Genomic DNA, 11,123 nt, shown 5'->3' on the forward strand with positions numbered 1-11,123 from the left:
TTTTCACTCTTTTATTTTTCATTTAATTTTTTTTTTTGCTTTTTTTCCCCAGCCGTAACAACGATACGACGCGCGACCGAAACGAACGACGACGACGACGACGACGGCGTCGAGCGCATGATTCGCGCGTGATCGAGCTACGAGGAGGAATAACGGCGACGACGAACGGACGACCGTCCGACCGACCGTCGCGCCGCTCGCGAAAATCTCGACGGCGCACGCGCGACCGCCGGCGCGAGCGCGGGAAGAGACATAACCTGTGAAATGCGCGGGAACGGACATAACCTGCGAAATGCACGCGCGTGGACATAACCTGTAACGCTTTTGCGCGCGCGCGCGCGGCGGACATAACCTCGCTTCGCGCGCTCGCCACGCGCTCGCCGCGGCGACGGCGCCCGCGACGTCGTCATGGTGACCGCCCCGGGCGCCCCCACCAGCGAGGCGCGACCTTCACACGCATTTTTTACCTACACACGCACACACGCAAACTCGCACGCACACAAACAAAAACGAGCAACGCCATTGGCTGTCCCAGCCACGCACACACGCAAACTCGCACGCACACAAACAAAAAGGAGCAACGCCATTGGCTATACCAGCCGTGGTGAGTTCTAATTGAGTTGGTATATACCTAGCATTACTACTATATGTTATGTTATAGAGCGACGTTGGTGTGAGTGAGACGGCGCGAGTCGCGCGCCCTTGCAATGTTAAATGCGATGTCGACGTTGTTCTGAGTCGTAAAGAATCGGTTATTTTTCGTTGGGTGTGTTCTCGTGTATGATAGTTCGCCCGGAGCGTGCCGGCTGATATTCTCGCGTAAAGTTTAGTGACTCTGCATAATGTTGTATGCAATTTTCGAGAGTCCGTATTCGCGGAGTAATTGTAAAGAATATCAGGTTCGTCGATTGGCTGTAATTTTGCTACGATTTCTCGCGTCATTGGAGATTGTCGTCGTTCATAGTACGAAATACTTTGTTCTTGCGCGCATTGGATTGCTGTAATTTTTGTTCAGCCAGGAGCATAATTTTTCTTGCGGGTTTGCAGCGCTCGAGTTTATTTTGTTCTTTTTTTTGTCAATCTTTCAACGCGCTATTAGCGCAATATTATCGCGTTATTTATTTTAATTTTTTTGTCCTCAATAAACCCGCTTATTGTTACTTTGATATTGAGGGTATGATTTTTGTGTTCTCGTCGTAATCTTTCCTCTTAAATTTCCTTGTATCAAAGCAGCCCTTATCTTTTCCCAAGACCCTGCCCCTCTACCACTGATTGAGCTGGCCTAGCCGCGTAAGAGCGAGAATTTCCGGGATTGTTGCCTATGTTTCGCGTTTGGTGGTGTCGCGTTGGAAATTCGAATTTTTCGCGAGGTCGACGTCGCCTTTAAGGACGTCTGGCGCCCAACTTTCGCGTTTCGCGATTCTCGCTCGATCGCTTTCGCCTTTGTTATTGTCATTATTCGACTGATTGTGCTCATTATTTCTTTCGATTTGCGACGCGCAAGCGAATAACGTCGCAAGAGAAAATTTGACGCCCAACGTGGGGCACACAAAGAAAAACGAGGGTTTTATTCGCCATTAAGGGGAAGATTTTCGACTGATTTTTGCGTTTATTTCGTGGTAAGATAATTATCGGATATCGTGTTTATACCGTGTGTATCGGTTGTCGAGAAGTTTCGCGAAGGATAACTTTGTTGTGATTTGCCGGTTATAGCGAGCATTTGAAAGTCGTGTAATCGTGTATCGCTTTTCTGTCGTGACTTATTCGTTTCGCGTATTTCGTGCTATTATCAGTAGTGTTGTTATTGGCGTTTAGCGGCCTTGACATACCTTTTGCTTAGGATATCGCGTTGATATACTGTCATTGCGCGTCTATATGAGTGATTCCGAGAGGGACTTCGAGTGGGTTTTGGCCGCGAGTCGTGAACGACTGTGCGCGGAACTGGAACAAAGAAATTTGCCTACCGACGGTTTTAATTCGGTACTTGCCCTTCGGTTGCTTCGTCGAGTCGAGACGTCGAGGACGGAAGGTAGTCGACGGGAGAGCGGGGGTGAGGCCGCGATGTCGGATAACGAAAATTTGCGTCCGCCTTCGGATGGCGAGATGCGGCCTGACAGCCCGTTTGAAGGAGCGGCAGGCGCTCGGGGGCGCGGCCAATCCAGCGGTGTGCCTCGCCGTAGCGGGGGGAGTACGCCGCGAAATTCGGACGGTAACACCGCGAGCGCGGCAAACAATATAATGCGTAAGTGGAACTTAAAGTTCTCGGGGGCGCGAGGGGAGGACGCCGAAACGTTTTTGATTCATGTTGAGGAAGGGCGTAAATTGATCCCGGTCGATGATACGGATATATTGCGCTGCCTTCCATTCTTTTTGGAGGGGATCGCGCTGCATTGGTTTCGCGCGAAACGTGACAAGTTAAACACGTGGCCCGTTTTTAAGTCGGCTTGGCGCGCGCGATTCGGTGATCCCGATTTCCAGTTCGCGCTTAGAGATAAGATTATGCGACGCACGCAGGGGGAACATGAATCGGTCGCCGATTATTTGACGTGCCTCAACTCGCTTTTCGATCGATTGTCACCTCCTTGGTGCGAGGAAGAAAAGATTGGTTACGCGCACCGGCAGATGTTACCCCGCTTACAGACGTTAGTTAATCGAGACGCCGCGGAGAATCTCGATGCGTTAGAATTGCTAGCCACGAGAGCGGAGGGGTGCATACGTGTCGCGCAAAGTTACCGGGCTCCACCTGCGCCGGAAAAATCTTTGTTCCCGGATCTCGCCTATCGTCCGCCGAAAACGGCGAGCCGTCAGGGTCGCGCTAACGACGCGGTAGCCGCGCTGGGAGAGACGAACGCGCCGCGAGGAAAACGAGCGAAGGCGCGGGTGGTGGAGGCAAGCGGAGCGGACTCGACGGTCGCGGAGACGGTTAGCACGGTCGTGCCTTCGACGTCGGCGGCGGGGAATACGCGCGCGGCAGGCGGAAAATGTTGGAAATGAGTAGATGTAACAGGCCAATTCGAGACCGGGAGCTCCGAGGGGGGGTGAGGTGCGCGGGGAAGGTACGGCGGAGGGGAGGAGGAGCCGGGCTGCCGCGCCGCCGCCTTATCGCGCCGCTCTTTTTCAAAAGACCGCAGGCGATGACGCCATCATCGGGCGACGACAGGTTCGCACAGCGATCACATGGCACTGATCACGTGACGCATGCCGGGCGTTTTCAAAATGCGAGACGATACCGAGTATCAAGTTTCAACGCGTTCGACAGGATCGCACAAGGATCAAATTGCTACGCGTTATTTTGCGCGATAAAATTTCTAAGAAGAGCGCCGATGGCTGCTGAACGTTATCAAATTACTACGCGTTATCTTGCGCGATAAAATTTCTAAGAAGAGCGCCGATGGCTGCTGAACGTTATCAAATTACTACGCGTTATCTCGCGCGATAAAAAATTTCTAAAAAGAGTGGCGAGATGCAGTTTTAGGAAGACGCCGACAAAGAAACGGTATAAATAGCGAGTCGCAAGCGCGGTACGCCTCATTAAGTGTCGCGCTCCGATAGTGTCTAAATGTGCAAGCCGAATATACGCAGTGTGTGACAAAGTGATGGACGTTGACGTCGAAGACGTTATGGACGTCGAGTCTTCCGACGATAGCGTGTTATCCGTAGATACCGGATGCGTCAGCGATCTTGAGAACACTACCGATCGTGTGCGAAAAATTATCCCGGACGCGCAAATCCGGGCACTGGGTGTTTTTCGCGTTAAACACTGCCAGATCCAGTGTTACTACTCTACAGGCGGAGCGCTAGCCCTGTGTGCCGAGTGCATGGTCAACATCGCTGATGCCGAAGTCGGTTCGATGCTGCTGATCAGGAAGCACGACACCGATTTCATCGAGGTCCTCAGCGCCGAAACGTGCTCCAATTGCCGGAAACTCATGTGTCTGGTGTTCCCGTGCAGTGTGTGCCCTATCTGCACAGTGTAATGGAAAAACAGTAAGAACATGGATAATGTGCCAGTGGAGTGGGCGCAAGACTCCAAAGCAAGAGAACTAAATGCTGAAATACAAATAAGAGACATTAAATACGTATTTGAAAATCCGCAGAGTAAAGACGATTTTGCACCGACATCGCCGGTGCAGGTACTGCGCGATCGTGAGATAGACGGTGATCGTGGTGTGATACGAGTAAGTATCAATGGAGACCCCGTTTGGCGGTGGAAGTCCTTACGCGCGCAACGAGACGCGTACACGCGATTGCGAGACGAGTGTAAGAATCGTGAAACGAAAAATACTAGTGCATCCGAAGATGACGTGTTGCGGAATATTGCAAAGAAACTGAATCGTCATTGTAGGCGCATTGAAATGGGCACGTATAGCGGTACAAGAGCTGAAGTGATGATGATAGGGGATATACGTATGCTCATTGTAAATCGTGAAAGAAATCCTGCTATACAGAAACTACTTCGTGGCAATTGCGGTAGGGATAGTGGTGAATTTGAATGTACGTGCTATAAGTGTTGGTCAGCCTACATGTATAATATCAAGGTACTGGATATGTATGACATTGTAATAGCTGAACGATATTGCAAAACGTGCGAACGAGTAACGTGCAAGTGCTCCGAATAACTTTTTGTTTCTAAAATGGAAGACTACGAGCGTGCGGAACGCGAACTGCTCGAACATTGCGGTCGCGTCACTACATTGAGCGAGTGTTTCGCGTGGTTGGAGAGGTGCAACAAGTGCATCGAGAGCCTCGAGTGTCGCGCCAAGCGTCCGCGTCTCACCGTCGGGCATAGACAATCCGCGGTGGCGAGAATCGCGTGACTCGTGGGTGCGCGAACAGTGTTGGAACAACGGTTCGTGCACGTGGGTGGTGGTGGTGATTGCGAGAACGATAGATCTCTCGCTTGGCGCGAGATCGACGCCGCTTTCGCCAATCGCGTTCGAACCGGTGCGGTTATAAACTGCAGATATATCGAGCCGCGATAATTCCTCGAAGACGCCAGTAGTGTAGTGCCCGAGCGTGTGCGGGGCGCTATAGACACACATGGTAGCGTCAAAGTGAACACCGCCTTCAACGGCGAGTTCGTCGCGGGTGACAAACGCACAGTCATGGGGATAAACGGCAAAAACTGTGAACTGGATCGGTGCACCGATCTGCGCGAGTGGTACGCGTCGCGCGTTATCGAGCCCACGTTGGCGTCGCTCGAAGAGCACCAGGAACGCGACAGCGGGTGGGCGCTCTCGCGTATTCTGAACCTAACGGTCAATGTAAACAAACTCAATCCCATGCGCGCGGGGTGTCACGTTACATTGCCGGAAAAATTTAAAAGGAAGGAAGCAGTGATCAACGTGCGATCCATGGACAATGCGTGCTTCGCGTGGGCGGTGATCGCTGCTTTGTACCATGCGTACAATCATGTGGATCGTGAATCGTCGTATCCGCATTATTCCAAAGTGCTCAACTTCGCGGATATCGAGTTTCCGGTAACGCTCAAGGACGTTGCGAAATTCGAGCGGTCGAACGATATCTCGATTAACGTGTACAGTATCGAGGACGGGAACGTCCTCCCTCTGCGGCTCACCGACTGCAAGAGGGGCAGACACGTCAATTTATTGTACACGCAAGACGGCGACGGCCATTTCGCATACATCAAAAATCTGTCCCGCCTAGTGAGCGCGCAGATTAACAAAAAGGGGCACAAGAAATACTTCTGTGACCGGTAAGTGCGATAAGTGAAATACAACAGTAAGCTGAAAATGTTGTACCAATAAGTGTTTGTTGTTTGCAGGTGCCTCCACTACTTCTCCTCAAACGAGAAACTGGAGAGACACAGCGAGGACTGCCAAAAGCTCAACACGTGCGCTATCCGCTTACCGGACACAGACGACAAATGGCTGGAGTTTAGCAAGCACTCCAGGAAGGAGCGGGCGCCGTTTATCGTGTACGCCGACCTACAGTGCGTGCTGAAGAAGAAGACGGAGGATGCGTCATCGGCGTCGTCGTACGCGTACCAGCGGCACGAAGCGTTCAGCATAGCTTATTACGTGCACTGCTCGTACGACAGCGCGTTATCCGAATACAGATGTCGGCGGGGCAACGACTGCGTCAGTTGGTTCGCGAGCCAGCTAGAGGCTTTGGCGCATCGCGTGAAGAACGCGCTAACGACCAACCGGCCCATGGACTTTACGCGCGACGACTGGCGGAGATTCGACAGCGCGACATCTGCGAGAGGCCGTTCGCCCCGGGTGACGAGCGGGCGCGCGACCACTGTCACCTCACCGGGCGATACCACGGTCCGGCGCACAAGGGATGCAACGTGAACTACAAGGACTCTCCGTACGTTCCGGTTGTGTTCCACAACCTGTCGGGGTACGACGCGCACTTCATCGTACAGGAAATAGCGACGCGATTCCAGGGACAGGTGGAGCTACTTCCCCTGACTAAGGAGAAGTACATCTCCTTCACGTCAAAGACACCAGTGACAAAGACTCGCGAAAGTGCGTGAAACTACGGTTCATAGACTCGTTTAAATTCCTGAGTGCGAGTCTGGACAAATTGGCGTCGTACCTCGACAAGGACAAATTGAAAATTGTGCGTTCCGAATTCTCACACTTATCGGACGAAGATTTCGATCTGCTCACTCGTAAAGGGGTGTTCCCCTACGAGTACGTGGACAGCGTAGAGGGACTGAACGATACGCGCTTGCCGCCGCGTGAATCGTTCCACAGCTCGCTGACTGGTGATACCGTGTCTGAGAGCGATTACGCGCACGCCGAGAACGTGTGGCAGCGGTTCTCCGTGCGAACGCTCGGCGAGTACAGTGATCTCTACCTAAAAACTGACGTCCTGTTGTTGGCCGATGTGTTTGAGAACTTTCGAGACAGTTGCGTCGCGAGTTACGGACTCGATCCCGCGCATTACTACACCCTGCCCGGTTTCACGTGGGACGCGATGCTCAAACACACGCGCGTGAAGTTCGAATTACTCACAGACATAGATATGGTGATGTTCGTCGAGCGCGGCATACGCGGCGGTCTCAGCCAGTGTTCCGGCAGATACGCGCGGGCCAATAATAAGTACATGCGGTCGTACGACCCGTCGGAACCGTCGTCGTACCTCATGTATTACGACGTCAACAACCTGTACGGTTGGGCGATGTGCCAACCGTTGCCCTACGCCGGCTTTGCATGGGTCGACGACGCGCAGAATTTCAACTACACTACCGTCGCGTTGGATTCGCCCACCGGGTACATCCTCGAGGTGGATCTCGAGTATCCGCGGCGTCTCCACGACGCGCACGCCGACCTGCCGTTCTGCCCGACGCGAGAGAAACCGCCCGGCAAGCGGGACGACAAGCTTCTCGCGACGGTAAGCGACAAGCAGCGGTACGTCGTCCACTACCGCAACCTGCAACAGTGCACGCGTCACGGTCTTCGCGTAACGAAGGTCCATCGAGTGTTACGATTCGCGCAATCGGCCTGGCTCCGCGACTACATCGAACTCAACACGTAGTTTCGAACGCGCGCGCGGAACGATTTCGAGAAAAACCTGTACAAACTGATGAACAACGCGGTGTTCGGCAAGACGATGGAGAACGTGCGCGATCGCGTCGACGTTAAACTGGTGACGGCGTGGGAAGGACGATACGGCGCGGAGGCGTTGATCGCGAAACCTAACTTTCACAGCCGCAGCGTCTTCGCGGAGAACCTGATAGCGGTCGAATTGCGGAAACTCGAGGTGAGTCGACAAGCCTATTTACGTGGGTATGTGCATCCTGGACATTTCGAAAACGTGCCTGTACGAGTTTCACTAGTACATGACGCCGCTGTTTCGCGATAGATGCGAGATCGTGTACACCGACACGGACAGTCTGATCTACCGTATAGAGTGCGACGACGTGTACGAAACCATGAAACGCGACATAGACAGATTCGACACGAGTGACTATCCCGCGAACAACGCGTACGGTATGCCTCTCGCGAACAAGAAGGTGCCCGGTCTCATGAAGAACGAGAACAACGGCGCCATCATGACCGAGTTCGTCGGGCTCAGAGCAAAGATGTACGCGCTGCGCGTGGACGGAAAGAGGGACACTAAGAAGGCGAAGGGGGTGAAGAGCAGCGTCGTAGCGCGAACGATATCGTTCGAGGATTACATCAGGTGCCTGAAGGAGGATATCGAAATGACGCGCAGGCAGGCATGCATACGATCCAAGTTACACCGGGTGTACATGGTGTCGGAGAAGAAGATCGCTCTGAGTCCGTACGACGACAAACGGTACGTCGTACCGAACTCGACGAACACCTTACCGTGGGGGCATTACCGGATAGTGTAACTCGCGTATCGAGTGTTATGTACATATACTTTTACGTACTTTTATATTGCGTTGTACTTAGACGTATTGAGTTTTATGTATCCTTTATATTGCATTTTACCTATACTTAGACGTATTGAGTTTTATGTATCTTGTATATTGCGTTGTACTTAGACGTATTGAGTTTTATGTATCTTGTATATTGCGTTGTACCTATACTTAGACGTATTGAGTTTTATGTATCTTTTATATTGCGTTTTACCTATACCTGTATGTATTGAGTTTTAAACTGAGTTTTATACTGAGTTTTATACTGAGTTTTATGTATTGAGTGTTATGTAATGAGTTTTACTTATCGAGTATTATGTATTGAGTTTTACGTATCGAGTATTATGTATTGAGGCTTACGTATCGAGTGTTATGTATTGAGGTTGACTGATTGTGAGTTTTACTTATACTCGTACCTAGACGTATTGAGTTTTATACCAAGTTTGTACTCGCACGTATGTATCCTGTAACGTTACAGACAGAGAGAGAGAGTTGAAAGGAATAAAGAACTACACCGATATCGTGATATACTGGTATATTTATTTTTGAAATATACATATTTTAATATATATGTTATATGAATAAAAATTATTATTATTATTATTCACACGACGTCTCGTTTATTTATCCACGAATTGTGCGATCCGTCGAATCCCAGCCACTTGACGTACACCCTGTCTCCTTTCTTGCGCAACACCTTTTCAACCAGATACACGTCGGGATCAGCGACGCGAAGCAATTCGTGCTCGTAGAATCCTCCGGCTACCGGTTCGCCGCGGTAATCCTCCAAGAGATACGTCACGGGATTGGTCCTCTGCACTCTGACGATTTGAAACACCTCCGTGGTCCAATTCGGCGTGTAGCCCTTCTCGAAGATCGTCTTGTACTTGCTCACGCGTACCGCGTCGCCCACTTTGAACTTCGCGGGACCGGCGATCTTTATCGCGCCGTACACCGTGCCCAGGAGTCTCTCGGCGACAGCGGGGGTCACGTCGGCGGGTCTCATGCCGATGGTGCGATGCTTGCGCGCGTTGTAATCCGACACGAGACGCGGCAGCGCGTCGACCCACTTGTACGTGCCGTTGAGCGTAAACATCTTCCACATGTCGTTCTTAAGCGTGCGATTGAACCGCTCGACCACCGACGCCTTCATTACGGAATACGTGGAGTAGTAATTGATTGTATGTTTCTTCAAGAGTTTCCGCACATCCGAATTGTAAAACTCCTTCCCCATATCCGTTTGCAGGTTCTTAGGGCATCTCCCGCTCTCGCGAATTATCTTCGCGATAGCGTCGGCCGTCTCGCTACCGCCCTTGCTCCTGAGCGGCGCGGCCCACGCGTACTTGCTCAGCACGTCGATGACGGTGAGCACGTAGTGACGGCCCCTGTTCTGGCTCGAGTACGGCCGCATCTCGACGATGTCGGCCTGCCACAGATCGTCGTATCCCCGTACCACGACGCGTCTTAGCGGAAAATTTCTTCTCGCCGGAGCGTGCAACTCCTCGTCGAGTCTGCGCCTCTCAGCGTTCATGGAGATAAATGATATCGGATGGCGCGAGATCGACTGAATCGTTTCGTCGATACGCGACTCAATTTATAATGACGCCCGCTTTGCGAAGTTCCTCGATGATCGACAACATCTCGTTGCCGTGAGCGGCGTTGTCCGCTCGATGCGAGGCGTCGAGCAACCGCAGACGATCCACCAGCTCGTTGGGATCGTCCCAGTGCACGTACTCGATCGCGCCGTCGTTCAACGTCGTGGCGCGAGGTACTCCTTTTCCAGATTTTTTCTTCGGCGTGACCAACGGCTTTATTACATTCTTGTACTTGTATCCCCTGTTGGCCAGTACTCGGCCCAGCGGATGGTGCTTGTGTCTGTGCGCGTTCGTCGCCTGCAGCAGGCTCTTGTACTCGCGCATATCTTGTTCCGTGTGAAGCGTATCGTCGGGAATTCTCTTGAAGATCAGCTCGTAGAGGCCGGGTGTACCGGCGTATCGCACGCCGTCGATAATTATGTTATCCTCGTTATCCACGTCGAAATGCTTACTGCCGAGCATCAATCCGTCCTTGTCCAAGTAAGCGCCGTACACGCGATCCATACCGCTGTCGTTGTGTCCTCGCAGGACAGGCTCGACGTACCTCAGACTCAGCGGACCCGAGTGAATTCGCGACGTGTCTCGGTTCTCCGATGAACGGTCGGGCGGCGCGAGCATCGCGTACGTCGTCGTCTCGGAGTCCATCGACTCCGGCGGTTGGGTAGGTGCATGCGGTGTGGAGGTTATCGGCGTTCGATCGAAGAAACGCGTGCGCGGAGTCACGAAGAAGTCCTCCTCCTCCTCCTCCTCCTCCTCCCTCTTGCGTTTAGGAGTAGCGGCATACGACTCTGTCTTCGTTGCGCGCACGACGGGACCGGCGATCCGTCGCAACGGCTCGACGATAGGCCCGAAACGCCTGTCCAGCGCACGGTCCTCGTCGATTCTACCGGTCTTCAGAGCGCGGTGCTTCCTGCGGATCGACTCGCTCGTCCGCTCGATCTCCCTCGCGATTTTTTCGCGCTCGTTAGTCATGTTCGTCTCGGTCGAGGCACGGACGACAACTGATGGCGTTACGGTATCGCGAACTCGTTAAATCCTCTTCTGTATCTCCCCTTTGTAAGCGCACTGTCCTTGTCTATCACTACGAATCCGTACCTGTGTAGCCAACACTCGCGACACAGCGCGCGAAACGCGTCGTACGACATGTCGGAGTTCACGTGGTCGTTGTA

This window comes from Cyphomyrmex costatus, unplaced genomic scaffold (assembly GCF_001594065.2).
Source record: "Cyphomyrmex costatus isolate MS0001 unplaced genomic scaffold, Ccosl1.0 scaffold957, whole genome shotgun sequence".
NCBI lineage: Eukaryota > Metazoa > Arthropoda > Insecta > Hymenoptera > Formicidae > Cyphomyrmex > Cyphomyrmex costatus.